Source organism: Artibeus jamaicensis, unplaced genomic scaffold, assembly GCF_021234435.1.
Source record: "Artibeus jamaicensis isolate MK-2021 breed Jamaican fruit bat unplaced genomic scaffold, CSHL_Jam_final contig_867, whole genome shotgun sequence".
NCBI classification, from domain to species: domain Eukaryota; kingdom Metazoa; phylum Chordata; class Mammalia; order Chiroptera; family Phyllostomidae; genus Artibeus; species Artibeus jamaicensis.
Genome location: NW_026521995.1, coordinates 7206834 through 7221835, shown reverse-complemented (window position 1 = coordinate 7221835; position 15002 = coordinate 7206834). Strand labels below are relative to the sequence as shown.

Here is a 15002-nt window from a genome sequence, read left to right as displayed (position 1 = left end):
CTACATCAGCAATTGGGAAATGCTTTTGTATTTAGGATCTACTATGACATGAAACTGGAGTGACAATGTAATTTAGGGTTTTCTGAAGAGATGAAAAGAGAAAATATTATTCACTTATTTATAAATAAAAACTGTAGACATTAATTTTCATACATAAACACTTTTTCTGACTCGCCTCTATAGTCTCTTGAGTTTACCCCGCTGTGGCTGAATATTTGTGTCTCCACCCACCTCAAATTCCTAATTGAAACCCCAATCGTCTACATGATAGTATTTGCAGACGGAGACTTTGGGGGTTCATTAGGTCATGAGGGTGGAGCCCTACTATTGGGATTAGTGCCCTTGTGTTAGAAGAGACATGAGACAACTTGATCTGCTCTCTCTTCCCACCATGTGAACACAGAAGAAGACAGCCTTCTGCAAACCGGGTGGTGCTTGCCAGACCCAGGATCTGCCTGAGCCTGGATCTTGGACTCTTTACAGATTCCAGAACCATGAGAAATACATATTTGTTGTTTATAACATCGAATCTATGGTATTTATAACTAAGACATTGCCCCATTGGACTTTTGTTTCCACCATGCCACCAAACTGTGTCAAGATTACCAATGACCTTCATGTTGCTAATTCAATGGTTTATTCTTAGCATCTTAAACAGCATTTAACATCATGCATAGATCCCTCTGTACTGGAAATACTTTGTTCATTTGGCTTCCATGAAAGCTTTCTCTCCTGCTTTTCCTCCTAACAGAAGCCAACTGACTTTGAAGCGTCAGGGCTCCTCACTTATAGGCCTCTTCTAAGACTGCTTTTCTTCTCTGGCACCCAGCAGCAGCCTGGAACACTGTTCTCCTACCAGGAGATAAACCTGGCAGGGGTCCCGGGGCTTGGAGTGAGGCTGGTGGGCTAGTACCACCTCCATTACACCTGGAGTCCAGCAAAGGCTGGATCCATAGTAGACCTCACAGACTGTGGACCCCATCTTTTGCTCCAGGGAGAAGATCTGAAGGAGACACTGGTGTGCTCTGCTCCTTGCATGGGGTCACCTTGACCCAGGCTTCATTCTAGCCACCTTATATCACCCTCAGGACCAGCCTAGCTATTGGGAGAGAGCAGGAACTGAAGGTTGTGTGGTCCTGGCTGAGCCACACCAGCTACTTTCTGGGCCACGGGGAGCCATGGGGTGTCATGCCACATCTAGTAGGAGTAGATGCTCCAGCTCCTGAGGTCTTGCTCCTGGCAAGGAGCTCAGTGTAAGAAACCGCAGAGGAAGTCACAGATGAAGCCTTATCAGAAAGAGCTGTGACACTCAAGTCAACTATTTCTTTAAAAAATATTTTATTTATTTATTTTTTTCAAGAGAAGGAAGGGAGAAAGAGAGGGAGAGAAAGGTCCATGTGTGAGAAAGACATTGATTGGTTGCTTCTCGCAGACTCTCAACTGGCCAGCCTGGCCCACAACCCAGGCATGTGCCCTGAACTAGGAATCGAACTGTTGACCTTTGGGTTCACAGGCCAATCCACAGTGCTCAATCCACTGAGCCACACCAGCCAGGGCTGAAGTCGACTATTTCTGAACTATCAATTATAAAATTAATTTTGAGCGCTGTGCCAGAGGAAAAACTAAATTATGTTCTTTTTTCATAGGAAATTGTATTTCAAATTCATCCTAATACGGAGAGTTGATGAAAGAATATGCAGCCAAAAATGTGGAAGAAAACATATCAGGCAGGTTCCTTGTCATCTTCCTGATCTGCCAGTTTTCCTCCCGGGCTCCATCTATATTTCCTCCCTAGGCGATCTCAAGCTTTAAATACCACACGTATGCTGCCAGCTCTAAGAGTGCATCCCTAACCCAACTTCTCACTTCACACATTCAGCTGTTACTTAGCACCACTCTGCTCCTGCCTCTCTGATTTTATCTCCTTTAACTCTGCTCACCTGGGCTTCCCAGCTGTGCCTTAACACTGTCAGCATGCACTTGCACGTGGTTTTCTCTTTGTCTGAAACACCTGTTCCCCACTTCCCCAGACGGCTTGCTCTCTCACTGCCTTCAGGTCTTTGCTTATATGTTCTCTTATTACTGAGGCCTTCCCTGACCTATTTCAAAATCAGCTCTTTCCCACAACCCGTTTTCCCTGTTTATATTCTATCGTCACTTAACAACTTAGACCGTAAGCCCCACAGACAGGAGTTTGACAGTTTTGTTTACTGCTGGATTCCCAGAAAGTAGAGCAATGTAGATAGATGATAGACACTGAGTGGATGGATGAATAAAAAACATAAAATGCAATATAGTCACCTAAACTTCCCAAGGCCAGGGGACAACTTTGTATTCCAAGTGCTGAGCATGGTGTCTGCCTTGGTCATGGAAGACCTTCAAAAGTATTTGAGTACTTTTGTATTTCAAATAAATGGATGCATTAGCAGAGAACCAGAGGAGAAATGAAGAGAGAAAAAAACAAATTTTAAAAAAGAAAATGATTCTACAACCTCTGCAGTGTAGGGTGACAAGAATAAACATGGATGGTGACACCAATGGGTGAAAGACAGCTGGGGAAAGATGTTCACTCAAAGTCTCACCCCCACTCTGCTGAGTCAGGGTCCCGGGTAGCTGACAGATGAGAGGGTTGAATACAACCCAAAATGGTCAACAGAGCTCAGAGGTGAACAGTATATGACGCAGAATAACATACCTTCCTTTCAAAGGGAATATCTTTAAATGGAAAAACCCAGCAAGCACACTTTAACCAGGATCAAACATGGAATCATCACCGATGAGACATTCTGACATCATGTGCCCCTGATGCGACAGACCAGGGACCTGGCATCACCTCTGTGCCACCGCTGCCAACATGTGCGGCCTGAGCCTGGCTAGTAAAGAGGGATCAACGTGGAAATTCCAAAGTGAGGAAAGTGAACAAAATAACAGGTCCAGATTCTTTTTTAAAAAAAAAGACATTTTGGGGATAATTTGGAAAATTTGACTATAGACTGTAAATCAGAAAAAATATATTAAATTAATTAAACTTCCTGAGTGTGATCATTGTATTTTGGTTGTAAAAGAGAACGCCTGTTCTTAACAGATAAGTGGTGAAAAAGTAGAGCAAATGTGATAAAATATAAATAGTAAATCTGGGTGAAGGCAATATTAGAGTCCATTGAGCTATTCTGACTTTTGTTGTTGTTGAAGTTCTGAAATCTCAAAATGAAAACTTGAGGGGTGAAAAAACAGTCTTTTGAGTCGGACAGACCTGAGTTTAAAAAAGCAAAGCAAAACAAAAAAGAAAGAGGAAGAAGGGAGAATGAAAAGTAAAGGCAGGCAAAGACAACATAAAAAAACTCATCCTGTGCACTGCTGATATGTTATCTCATCTAATTCTCATAAAAACCATGTAAGGTTCACATCTAGGCATGACCTTGAGATCCACCCTTGTCAAAGAAGAGAAAAGCATATGCCTGGGTCTGGACATCTTATTTGACAAACAAGTTGAAATGGAAATTTTCTGGTAATCATAAGATTTTGATTGCTGATTTTTAAAAAAATTGGTTTTCTCTCTCCTCCCAGACTCTGAGCTGAAAGTAGGAAAGGATAAAGAGAAGGAGGCTGAAACACTTTGGCTTTAATTTTTCATTTTGTTTTGGCAGTGAAGACCAGTGTGTTCTGGTGCAAGAAGATTTCCCTGTATGACTGCTAAAATTCTTAAATATCCAAGCATGGGGATATTAGTGTCAAATGGCTTTTTAACTTCTGTGAATGCAAGGAGCATATCTACTAAAGATTCTAAAGAATTAACAGTCACGATCTTGGCCATCACTGGAGTAATGAGAACAAGGCATGTCCACTGAGGCTTGGGAATTGGCACTAGGTAGAACACATAATCCAGGTTTTGCTCAGAAAGCATAGTCACCCAGGAGCTGAGTGTACCACAATATGCAGCCACTGAAGTGCTGGATGTACTTTAATACTCCTCCAGACTGATGGTTTGTTTTGAATTGGCTCTAATTGCAGAATAAATCTATAGGCTACTGCAGAACATCAGAAAACCTTGAAATCAAAAGGGACACAAAAGCAACATATTTCTTCAATTCAAAGACATATTTTTAAATTTTAATGCTTCTGAAATCATGATTCATCTAGTAGAATATGAAATTTGGCTACCACCAACAGATCAGGTTTGATGTACTTTTTAATGGCCAAGCTGAGTAGAGCAGAAAAGGTGTGTGTATTCATGTAATTGTCATTTGAGTTACCCGTATTGGTAGTAATACACACAGGTCAACTTAACTGAACTTGGACCCCAAGTCATCATTTAAAAAACTTTCAATAAGATTTACAATGATGTAGCACTGAAATACAAAGTTACTGCCTGAAGAAGACTGCTATTCACAGACCAGGACACAGTTCACAGCACCAGAAACTGCCAAAGCTCTGATGGTAATTTTCAAAGTCAAAAGTAAATGGTAGGGCACATTCGTGCATCGTGAAAAATTATCATTTAGATATCAAATGCCTACCTATCAAACACTTTTAACTGGAATTCAGGAGAAGTTTTTTAATTTCCATCAGTACTTAAGGCAATAAAGAAAAATAAGTCTTTCTTATTTTTCAAAACAAACAGGAAATATATAGAAAGTTCATAACTTTATTTGATAAGCCTAACAATTATTTTGCAAACTCCAAAGGCTTTAAGGAACAAGACTCTGTCAAGTGTCCTGAAATGCTCTGCACATCCCAGATTCTTAGTCTGGAGTCTTTAGATTTTCAGTTTGAAGAAGCGAAGACTCACATTTCATTTGTAACACTAACATGAAGTGACATATAGCTCCACAAAACTGCACACTACATCCTAAAATGTTTCTGAACATTGAACGCAGCATCCCCATTCAAAAAAAATGTTAATGTATTAACCAATGAAATATGATAACAATGTTGAATGTTCTAAAGATGAGAATTGAAAATTGACCTTTGCCTTCGACCACACAGAAGTCACTGGTTATCTCTGGAGGAACTCAGAGTGGCAGCCAAATAGACTCCTTCAGAAGTGAGTGGGAGACGGAGATAAGAACACAGCTACATTTCTGAGAAGGTGGGGTCTGTGTATATTGTAAAATGCTTCTCTCTCTATCATTTGGAATTATTCCAAAGTCATTTTCATGGCTCTAAGCATCTTTAATGCAGATGCATTGCACCACCATTTAATCAGTTTTCTATTACTGGAAATTTATAGTTTGCTTTTCCTTTCAAGACATAATGGTATGAACCAGATATTTTCATCTGCAGAAAAAAACATATGTGGTGTGGCTTAAGGATAAAGCTGGAAATATCAACCAATTTTTGCCTTTCTGTGGGCTGAAGCACTTTCTGTTTCTGATCTTGGTCAATGTTCTGCACCTGGCACCAAAACCCCCAAGGACTGGGTGAAGATCACAGTCAAGTGTGATAATGACTGCATTAGTGAGCTCAAGCAGTGTGAGTCCATTTATTTCTCTGCATTTGCAAGTAGTTACAGCCCTATCTGTGACTGTGTGTCCAGTATCTATGACGGTGAACCATGCCATGCCAAAAATTTATGTAAAAAAACTTGAGGTATGTTTAAAAATTATCGGTGGCAACCCAGGTTTAATTCTTTGCCTATTTCTTTTAGTAAGTTTTCCCTCTTCTCCCTCAAATATGCTACTGACAATACTTTTCACTCTCATACATTAAAGCATGAAAGGAGTTGAATTTTTACTCCCCCACATTCAGGATGATTCACCTCCTAAAGTGAAACAAAAACATCTATATTTTGCTCCAAAATTATCTTCTGTAAATAGCTGAGCTGCATGTGGTGGGGTTCGATTTTGTGTGCATTTCCCTCGTGGCACGTGGGTCCACCTCGGTGAGCCTCGGGCTGGGGGACCACTGAGCTGCACAGAATAGACGAGATCCTCCCACAAGGACACAAACAGAGTAGAACAGAGTCTAGTGCCATTTGTTGGCTCTGTAACCCTGGACAAATTACTTTACCTCTCTGTTTTCCTCCTCTCATGTTTGAAAAAGTGTGATAATAAGCTTACTCATGGGGTCAAAGTGAGAACTCTAGAAATTAATATGTGCAAAATGCACAGAACAGGGTCTGGCCTAGATCACAGAGCTCAGTAAGTATGGTTCTGAATATCCTGAAGCATTTGAAACTGCAGCCATTTTTCTAGCCGCCGGCAAGCCTGGGAATCGCATGTGCAAGGACACAGGCTGAAGGCAGACAGTCTCACCATGGTTTCGAAGAGGAGAGCGATGGTGCTTACGGCATGCCACAGTATGGGAGTCAGCAGTCTCCTGTCCTGGATCCACCCTCTCACCCCACCCTCTTTCCCACCAGGAAAAGCACCTGGCTTGGATGCAGGCATGTTCTTGGTTGTATTTGGTAGGGTGGAGAGGTCATGAATTTAAAGAAAGGGGAGAGAATTTAAAGAAATAGACTGTATTTTTAGAGACCCCGAAGAAATGAAGAATGCAGGTTTGTTTTGTGGGTAACGCTGGAACCACCCAGAATAGCTGCTACATCCAAGCTAACTGCGCAGCAATCAAACGAGGAAGACAGAGCTGCCACCTCAGGAAAGGTGAATGTGAAGGCACAACAGGAACAACATGTAACCCGCAGGGAGAGCATCAGCGCTGGAGCTGGGAGTCACAGGTGGTACAGTGGGAATGCATGCAGTCCTTGGCACAGGACAGTCGTGTCTGAGGGTTCATGTGAGGCATACTCAGGACTCCAGGAGTGAGCCAGGGACGGCTCTGAGCTGGGGCTGCACACACACCTTTGAGGGTGGCTAGGTAATAACTGGATTTCCCAATCGTTCCCTTAGGTTGGCATAAGCTAGAGAAATGGGTGACACACAAACATACACATAACGATCATTTGTTTATTTTCAACCTAATCTTATTAGCATACACAGTGATAGTTTTTTACCATGACGTTTCACTTGTGAATTCATTCATTCATTAGCCCAAGAAGCATTTATGGGATGCAAATTCTCTACCAGACTCTGTGGTAACTGCTAGAATCCATACCTTGCATATTGGTTAAAGGAATGAAGGTGGCATTCTAAAGAGGACGACTGACATGAAAATAATATTCCAAAGCAATAATATGAGAGACATAAATAAAATAATAGGGGGTCAGAGAAGAGAGACAATTTCTTTCCTGGGTGACTTGTTACTTTCGGCAGCCTGAGAAGACAGTGGATGGACAGCAGGAAGGAGCAAGAGCATGCACTCGATTTCTGAAAGATCTGGGTTCAGCTCTGCGCTTACTGTGGTGTGGTGCTGGGAAACTTACCTGGCCTTAACAGCTTCAGTTTCTTAGTCTATAACGTGGGAATATTTTGCTGGGGTTTAGTAAGGATTAAATACGACACTGCGTGAAAACGGCTTACCAAATGTCTGATACGTGTGAAATGCTCAGTAAGTGGTAACAGTGGTTGTATTGTCTTGTTCGTGTTTTGACAGTTCTTGTATCTCAAAAGAAGGCTAAAGCTAACCTCTGGATTTGGTTCTGTGTTTCTGCTGCAGCAGTGTGGGGTCCTCAGACTGGCAGCAGCAGCATCTTTGTAATGCAAATTACTGAGGCCCCTTCCAAAGTGACTGAATCAGAAACTTCGGGGGTGGGGACCAGCAACTTGTGTTTTAACAGGCCTTTCATGTGATTCTATTGTTTGAGAACCAGTGCTGCATAAGTAGATGGCAAAGTCCAAATAAATAAATAAGTAAGGCCCTACAAGGCAGAAAGTGGAGGGATTATGAGAACCAAAACCTGTAGCCCAGATAAAAATGGATTGTGATGGGCACAAGGAAAGAAGGTACTTGCCATACCTTCTATTATCTCAATGTTAAAAATGCATTAGAAAGTATTATATTTTTTATCATTTAAGGGAACAGAATGAAAAATAACCTGGTGTTTACCCTTAGATATTGAGGAATCAAACTCATTTTTACCATTAATGTTCCTGCTCTGGGCACTGCATAACCTCTTGAAGCAAATATTTACGCAATTCCTGAAGGATTATGAAGCACTTCCTTTCCTTATTTATTACAAAAAGCATATCCACAGCATAATGATAATGATGATAATTATTGGCCTTCAATTCTTTCACACTGTTCCCATTGAAACATGCAGTCTATGTACCCTCCCTTGAATCTGAATAAGCTGTGACTTCTTTGATGGGAGGCATTATGATGGAAGTGACACTGTATAGCTTTGGAGGGTAGGCCACCCCCCAGGCCTCTCAGAACTTCCTTCAGACATTCCTTCTAAGCCTGGTGGCAACACTGTGACAAGCCTGAGCCACCTCGATGGGCCACAGGAGGCCCTCCAGTCGCCAGTCCCCACCCAGCCCAGCAGCCAGGCAGGTGAGTGAAAAATCTCTCCAGAAGAGCCTACTCTCTGGCTGTGTGGGTCACCCCCAGCGGTTCAATCTTCCCAAGCTGAGATCACAGACATTGTGGAGCTGAGACAGCTCACCCTGTTGTAGCCTGTTGGACTCCCGGATGCAAGATCCCTGACCATGATAAAAGTGCCCATTTTACGGCACTAAATTTGGTGTGGTTTGTTATGCAGCAGGTGGAGAAGTGCAACAGATCATCACAATAAGTACCATTTGTAAAACCTTCCACGTGTTGAGCACTAATGCCATGCTTCAAGTGTTGCACCTCTCATCCTTTCAACTGCTCTGCAAAATAGTATGTGTCATCCCCATTTGCAAGTGAAGAAGCTGAGTCTCTAAGACAAGTATGATTCATGCAAGGGCACACATCTGGTAAGTGACAAGTTAGTGTCAAAATTCCGTGTATAAAAAAAAGCCCAGATGTCAGTTGTTGGCCACCTAAAGATGAGAAGAAGGAGATGGCAAAAACTAAAAATTAATGACAAGATTACAGTATTTTTTTCATTTAAAAAGGTTAATGCTTTTTCTATGGAGAATTTAAACCTTGTATCTACTTAGCAGAGTTAAAATAATTAATTAATTAATCACAATTAGTTATATCATTATAATATATAATATACAATAAAGTCAGCATTAATAGTTTGATTTTATTTCTTTGGCCACAATTGTGAGATGTTTCTCACGAAAATTAGAGAAATTTGTGTCCCTGATAAGGCCAACTAGGTAAAAATTAACTTGTCTTCAGAGCATCACTAATAGCCAGCTTAGTAAAGATCTGAGCACATTTATGAAGCAAAAAAGGGTGCTTATCAGTTCTGTGGACTCCAATAATATTAAATGGCTCTACATGAATTTTTCCTATTTCTTTGTGAAGGATATTTACACAATTATCCTGTGGGTATTATTTTTATACATGGCAAATGGGAGCATTTTAACTTAATTATATATATATTTTTCTAAACAGCCTACATATGATTACAACCAGCTACAATGACTGCATTTTAAACTTCTTGCAGCTATGAGAAAGCACAAGCATAGAATGGAAATAATGTACTTGAAAGCACAAAGTGCTCCAGAGTCCTCTGTTAGTAATATTTAGTCACCTGAACCAATTCTTTGTTTATTCATGTATTGAGAACATAAAAATAATGAATAAGGAACTTGGAATTACCCTTGATCATCATTCAAATGGTACTTGTTGGGGCCCTGCTCTTTCATCAAAACACATATTTGGTGTGAACGTGATAACTAGATGAGTCAAATCTGAGTTCAAGGCTAACAACTGCATGCCCTTGAGCAACTTACTCAATCTTGTGGAGCTTCAGCATTTTCATCTGTAAAGTGGGGATAAGAAAACCTTACTCATAAAAATTTTGTGAGGACTGAATTAGCATAGTCAGACCCTGGTGCATCAATGGGGACATAGTGGTGCCTGCATGTAGGTATGTTTAACATACAGTGAAAACCTCTGATTCCAAATGGTAGTTAGTGCACTCTCTTAAAATTCCAGTGAAATGACTCTACTATAACAGTCTGGAAAGCAAAGAAGGATGGCATTACTACACAAAAATTTTGAGAAAGTTCTGGAAGATGTTAAGGAGAAGGGACTCTGTAGACGGAAAAATTAGAGCTAAGGAAACAGTCTAATATGGGCCTACAGAGGGGCTGCTAAAGATTTAATCAAGAAAAATAGCCAAGGTCAGGCTCAGCAAGGATGAGAATATGGAGACACCCAATTGGAGGAGGGATTATTGAAAAGACTGACTGCTATGGGCCATTTGACTCTCTGTCACAAGGAGCAATGAAATGCCACAATTGTCCCTAGTCTAAAATCAGCAAGAACTCTTGCCTTAAATAATGTGGCCAATGTTTCATTGGTTCCTATGGTGGGTCTTGAGCTCCCCAAACAAGTAGTGCCTGGAAATTTTGGACCTCAACAGGCAGACCCCAAACTAACCAGCCAACTATCCAATCAATCAATTAATCAAAAGGGAGTGGGAAGAGGAACCTCCACTCTAAGAACTCTCACGCGCTCCACCTCCAGCACAAAGCTTTGCTGGTTTCAGCAAATAGCACTTAAGTAGGGCTGAAACTTACATATCTGATTATTATCCAAACTCTAGGGGAAAGCTGCCTATTAAGTCCCACACTCATCTACAGAATGCTACAGTTAGCCTCCTAGTCAACAAAGAGGCTTGCCACAGCTGCCAAGTAAATGCCACATTACTGTATTATTCTAATCCTTCAACTAAAATTATGAATTAGTAACCAAGGGTTATGAAATACTTAAGGGAATTTGAGGGAAAACAAGAGAATGGGAATATCAAGACTCAGAACCAGAATACTGACACCTGAGAAAAAAAGAGTTGATGAAATAGAAAAGGGGTTTTTAAGAAATTTCAACTCATGACTTCAGATAAATTTAAGATGACATAATGAGAATAGGTTGCTATTAAAAATCAATCAGAAATTAAGAAAACAACATCACTCATAAATATCAAAGGCAGCCCAGAACTAGTAGAAGGAAGGAAATAACCAAGATCAGAGCAGAATTAAATGACATAGAGACTAAAAGCACAATTCTAAGGATCAATGAATCCAGGAGCTGGTTCTTTGAAAAGACAAACAAAATTGACAAGCCTTTAAGCAGGCTCATTAAGAAAGAAAAAGAGAGAGGACCCAAATAAACACAATTAGAATGAAAGAAGAGAGATTACAACTGATACCTCAGAAATACAAAGGATTGCAAGAAATTACTATGAAGAACTATATGCCAAGGAATTTAAAAACCTAGGTGAAATGGACAGATTTCTAGAAAAACATAATCTTCCAAAACTCAATGAAGAAGAAGCAGAAAGCCTGAACAGACCAATAACAGCTGATGAAATTGAAACAGTAATCAAAAAGCTTCCGACACACCAAAGCCCTGAACCAGATGGTTTCACAGGAGAATTTTACAAAGCACTCAAGGGAGAGCTAACGCCTATTCTTCACAGACTATTCCAAAATTTTCAAGAAGACAGAAGACTCCCAAACTCTTTTTATGAAGCCAGCATCATCCTAATACCAAAACCAGATAAAGACATAACAAAGAAAGAAAACTTCAGGCCAATATCACTGATGAACATAGAGGCTAAAATCCTCTACAAAATATTGGCAAACCACATCCAGCAATACATTAAAAAGATCATACACCATGATCAAGTGGGATTCATCCCAGGGATGCAAGGATGGTTCAATATTTGCAAATCAATATACATAATACACCAAATAAACAAAACAAAAGACAAAAATTACATGATCATATCCAGAGATGTGGCAAAAGCATTTGATAAGGTACAGCACCCATTTATGATAAAAAAACACTTAGCAAAGTGGGAATAGAGTGAGCATTCCTCAACATAATAAAGGCCACATATGAGAGACCTACAGCCAACATCATACTCAATGGGCAAAAAGTTAGAGCTTTCCCACTAAGATCAGGAACAAGACAAGGATGCCCACTTTCACTACTCCTATTCAACATAGTCCTGGAAGTCCTAGCCACAGCAATCAGACAAGGAAAAGAAATAAAAGGCATCCAAATTGGAAAGGAGGAAGTAAAACTGTCATTGTTTGCAGATGTCATGACATAGAAAATCCAATAAACTCAACCAAAAAACTATTCAACCTAATAAATGAATTTGGAAAAACAGCAGGATGCAAAGTCAATACTCAGAAAGCAAAGGCATTTTTGTACACCAACAATAAAATATCAGAAACAAAATTCAGGAAAAAAACCCATATGATATAACAAGAAAAATAAAATACCTAGGAATAAACCTAACCAAGGAGGTAAAAGATCTAAAAAAGATCTCAAATTTATAGTCTATGGCAGGGCTTGGCAAACTTTTTCTATAAAGGTCCAGATAGTAAGCATTTTAGGGTCAAAGGGCTTCTGTCACAGCTGCTGCGGTCCACTGCTGTAGGGGAATAACTGCTACAGAGAAATATGTAAACAAGAATGGCTAGTATCAATAAAACTTTATTTATGAAAGCACCATAGTGGATTGGGCACATTGGCAATAGGGAAAAGACAAAATTAGCATAATATGTGGGCGATACAATTGTCTACATAGAACATTTAAGAGAATGAAATCTAGAATTAATAAGATGGCTGATGTAAGGTAAATGTGGATATTCAAACAATGATATTTCTATACATCCAGCAATAAATATTAGAAAACAACATGGCAAAAAGATCAAATTTACAACAGCAACAAAAGGTGTGAAAAATATAAAAAACATTAGTGAGCAATTTTCCAGCTCTAGGTAGAAATGACTATCTGGTGTAAAGATAGATCTGAACGAGGGGAGAGACTACCGTGCTACTAGAAAGAAATGTTCAGTTTGGTGAAGATGCCACTTTCTCTCTAAACGGATACAAAACTTTTCACAATTCCAGTTAAACCCCCAAATGGATAAAATAACCAAACAAAGAAAAGCTGACAAACTGATTCTAAAACTTCATCTGAGGAAAATATGTTATTTTTAACCAATAACAAAAATGTATTTTAAAGAAAAAATATTTTGGAACTTTACAGTTTGTACAGATAAACGAGTGGAAAAGAACAGAGATTTCAGAAATCAAATTTACTATATGAATATTTGGCAGTTAATAATCAGTAGAAAAATAATATATTAATATTATTTAATATATGATGTCAAGACAACTGGCTATTCTTTGGAAAAAATGAAATCAGATCCCCATCATACACAAAATAATAAAAATAATTCAAGTTGGATTAAGAACCTAAGTGTACAGTAAAACTGTAAGAATAGTAGAAGAAAAAACTTTTTCTTTCTTCCCTCCCTCCCTTTCCTTCTTTATAATTTTGTGGTAGATACCACTAACCAGCTTTTTGACCCCTCTCTCAAGTTTCTTTTATGATATGTTCTCTTAATACGGATGCTGAAAATCTAGAAATAACATTTCCCACACTCCCTTGCAGTTAGGCTTTTTCCTGTAATCCATTCAAGGAGACAGTGATGGGAGACCTATGAGCAATGTGAGGTGAGAGCTACACGTGGAGAAACAGAATCTTCTGGGGGCAGCTGTGCTGTCCCTGTTAGACTGAGGAGTGGGAGCTGGCTGGAACAGTCCTGAAGGCATGGTTGGGCGTTTCTCCTGGCTGTGTTATTCCTGTTAACGTCAGACCCAACTCTCTGATCTTCCCAGTGTTGTAGGCAGCCATACACCTGATCATAAACTCCTTCCTGATTAATTTAGATTCTGTTTTCTCATTTTTTAAAATTGAGGTGTACTTGACATATAACATTATATTAGTTTCAGGTGTACACTATGATGTACAATATTTATAAATAATGCTAAATGATTACCACAATAAATCTAGTTAACATCAGTCACAATACACAATTAGCACTTTTCTTTCATTGTGATGAGAACTTAAAATCTACGGACCCTTTTTTCTGATCATGACAAGTAGTGAGTTTTCCAAGCATGGCCTAAAATCCGGGAGATTTAAAAGACCCTCCTTTATATTCATTTGTTCATCAATAAATATTTATTAAGTATCTAAATATCATGGAAAGGTTCTTTCTCTTTTGCTCACTAATTCCACCTTTGGGAATTTAATTCAAGGGAATTTATAAACTGTGAAAGAACTCCATTTGCCTGCAGATGAAATTGCAGCATTACCGGAAATTATTAATTTTTAAAAATCCTCACCCAAGGATATGCTTATGAATTTTAAAGACAGAGGAAAGGGGTGGGGAGAGTGATGAGCGGTGAGAGGGAAACATCGATCAATTGTAAGCTTTTGGTGCTTCGGTGCACGGGATAATGCTCCAACCAGCTGAGCCACTTGGCCAGAGCAAGAAATTAAAAACAATCTAAATATCCAACAAATGTGGGAAGAGTTAATTACTGTATGTGCACAATAGTTTTCTTGTTACCATTAAAAATGATGGCTATGCAGGCTATAATAACACATACAATAATAGGATAAAAATAATTTATACTGTAATATTATAACAATACAAGAAAGCAAGAGTCACAATTGGCTTCAAGTCCATAGAAGTGACTTAAAAGGCATGTAAGCAAAACCAGGTATACATATATTTTGTATATATATTTTAAAATAGAGATAATTGACATCTAACATTGTGTATGTTGAAGGTGTACAGTGTGTTGATTTGATACATTTATACATTATATTATAAATACCAGCACAATGCTAGCTAACACCTCTATCATGACAAATAATTTTCATTTCATTCTTTTTTGTGGTGAGTACAAGTTAAGATGTTGTCTCTTAGAAACTTTGAAGTTTACAAACTAGTATTACCAACTATAGTCATTTTGCTATGGATTAGGGCTGTAGGACTTATGTATCTATTAGTTGTAAGTTTGTCCCTTAAACAACATCTCCCTAATTCCCCCACCCTGCAGCTCATGGCAACTGCTATTGTACTCTGTTTTAAGGAGTTCTTTTTAAAAAGATTCTAAATATAAGTGACATCATACAGTATTTGTCCTTCTCTGTCTGACTTATATAACTTTGCATAAAGCCCTCA

General features: G+C 39.1%; 1 protein-coding gene across 1 annotated transcript in view; it reads right to left on the bottom strand.

The window, feature by feature from the left end:
- The window catches only part of APBB1IP (amyloid beta precursor protein binding family B member 1 interacting protein), a 90404-nt gene that overhangs the window by 61497 nt on the left and 13905 nt on the right, over positions 1 to 15002 (bottom strand). The gene's annotated exons all lie outside the window — the stretch shown is intronic.